Here is a 2373-nt window from a genome sequence, read left to right as displayed (position 1 = left end):
GTGTAAAACACATGAAATGACTAATATGTAATAAACATGAAAGCAGTCAGGTTTCCATCGTCTCTCCTGTCTGTCCTCGTGTCTCCAGGTGTGTCAGTATGTTGTGTCCGTGAATGGACTGAACGTCCTCTGCCACGACTACCGGACCGTCAGTGACCTGATCCTGACTGGACCCAGGACAATAGTGATGGAGGTGATGGAGGAGCTGCAGGTTTGACTTGGAGAACGTGGGTTTATGGTTCTTGAACTGGACGGATGGACATGGACGACACGACTCCCTCTTTCCTGTTGAGATGAGGCGGATGTTGGAGGACCAGGCTGTCAGTGCCTCCACCTGTGAAGATGAGTGTTTTACTTTTAAAAGAAACAAGACGACATCTGTAATCCACCTTTTCTTTGTCATTCTTGAGGAGAAAACTCCAGTTTTATGGAGAAAACATCCATGAATTCCTGGTTTGTGTTCTGGATCACGAGGTCGCGATAAAACAGGTCACAGAATCAGAAAGCTGAGAGGATAAAGTCAGCGGTAAAACTGAACACATGAATGTTTCATGGAAACACGCAGTGACCTCTACCCCAGTAAGGCTGCAGAACATCACCTGGGTTTATTTACTGCCCCACACTGCCCTCTACTGGACTTTACAGGAAGATGCACATTAGTATGTTTGCATCTATCTGAGGAAAAAGCTCATTCTGCTCCTGCTGTGTGCCAAGTTAGCCCAGAACAGCTAGATGTGTGTTCAGCAGGCTCAAGTAAAAAAGCTAAGTGATTAGCATCATTTTTATGGCGTCATGTATATTCTTAGACAATAAAAACAAACTTGAACACAAATCTAGGCTTTTAGCAGAAAATCTGATGATCAGACTGAAACATTCTGCTGCACCACTAACGAACTGGAAACTTAAGAAATAAAAAAAATCCTAATAATAAAGTCCAAAACACTTAATTAAATTGTGTTAATTGAATTCTATTAGAAAACACGTGTTTTGCTTTTGTGTGTTAATAAGGACTAAATCAGCTTGAATAGATCAAATGTTGCATCATTTCCTGTTCAGTGGATCAGACTGGTGCCAACCACACACGTTTATTCTTATTTCTATTAATAAATCATATTTAGCTTATAACTGTAAATAGCACAGGGACAGTAAAGAATGTGACCTCCACCATCGTCCATGTTGTACTGCTGTAGATTTTATAGTTTAGATGTTCATAACCAAAGGGACAAATGGCTCTCTGCTCGATGTGAGGCGAGACTTTTCGGGAGCTTTTCTCTGCTTTCAGGGACTGAAAGTTGGGTTTCAGGTCATTATAAACTCAAAGGTTCAGCGTTCAAATGTATTAAAGTGTTCAGTGATTCTGAGTCTGTGGCTTCTTTTGTTAGGTCTCAGGTTTGTTTCCTCTGAGCAAAACCTCACCTTTGACCTCAGGTTGGGTTCTCGCATTATTCCCGTGTGATTCACAGGAAATATAAAAGTCTTTTTTTGTTTTACTATCTTTTTCTCATTAATACATTGCTGTGTGTGTGTGTGTGTGTGTGTGTGTGTGTGTGTGTGTGTGTGTGTGTGTGTGTGTGTGTGTGTGTGTGTGTGTGTGTGTGTGTGTGTGTGTGTGTGTGTGTGTGTGTGTGTGTGTGTGTGTGTGTGTAGTGGGGATGGGGGCATTACATTTTATGAAATGACACATATAGTCTGTCAGAGAAACAAAATAACATTAGAGCACATTTTATTTTCCAGAGTCAAAATTAATGCAACTTAGACTAAGAGACCATTAAAGGCTCGGGAGCCTTTTGCAGGTGTTTACAACAATGCATTTTAGTTGATTGGTGTCTTGTTTCATATCACAAGTCCCTCATTTCCATAAATCCGTACTGACTTTGGTTTAGTGTTTCATATATATAGTTAACACGTTTTCTAGCCTACATTTAAACAGTTTTCCAGGATTTTTGAACATTGTGGAAGGAGTGACACTGGCCTTAGTTGTAGATGTTTATTACCCTGCTTAAACCTTTTGGCTATTGCCTTTCAGAGGAAACCAGTTTGAAAGGATAAATTATATATGTAAGTTAATGGTTTTAGAATACCACCAATAATCCTTTAAACCAACAATACCATCACAGTCAGTGGAGGCTGTGGTTACAATGATCAACAATTTATTTAACGTCCAGCTCATCTGAGGAAGATACGGTCAGGGAGATGTTTTTATTAATGTTTCATTCATTATCTTAAAAAAATAAAAAAAGTAAAAAATACAATAAATAAATTATTAAATAAATAAATAAATGTTTCACTCATCTCCTTTTCTTTGTCAGATATTTGCTGCTAACTCTGGTCCCACATTCACATAAAATAATTTCAGTCCATGAAAAACATGCG

The 2373-nt window shown here is 38.9% G+C and overlaps 1 long non-coding RNA gene across 1 annotated transcript in view; it reads left to right on the top strand.

The window, feature by feature from the left end:
- LOC139073254 (uncharacterized) overlaps nucleotides 1–1361 on the top strand; it is a 39292-nt gene extending 37931 nt beyond the window's left edge. The window contains exon 2 of the long non-coding RNA XR_011521946.1: nucleotides 89–1361. This is a non-coding gene — a long non-coding RNA (uncharacterized lncRNA). The remainder of the gene's footprint in view (nucleotides 1–88) is intronic.
- The last annotated feature ends 1012 nt before the right edge of the window (nucleotides 1362–2373 follow it).

This window comes from Nothobranchius furzeri, chromosome 11, assembly GCF_043380555.1.
Source record: "Nothobranchius furzeri strain GRZ-AD chromosome 11, NfurGRZ-RIMD1, whole genome shotgun sequence".
NCBI classification, from domain to species: Eukaryota; Metazoa; Chordata; class Actinopteri; order Cyprinodontiformes; family Nothobranchiidae; genus Nothobranchius; species Nothobranchius furzeri.
This window is presented reverse-complemented; position numbering and strand designations above follow the sequence as displayed.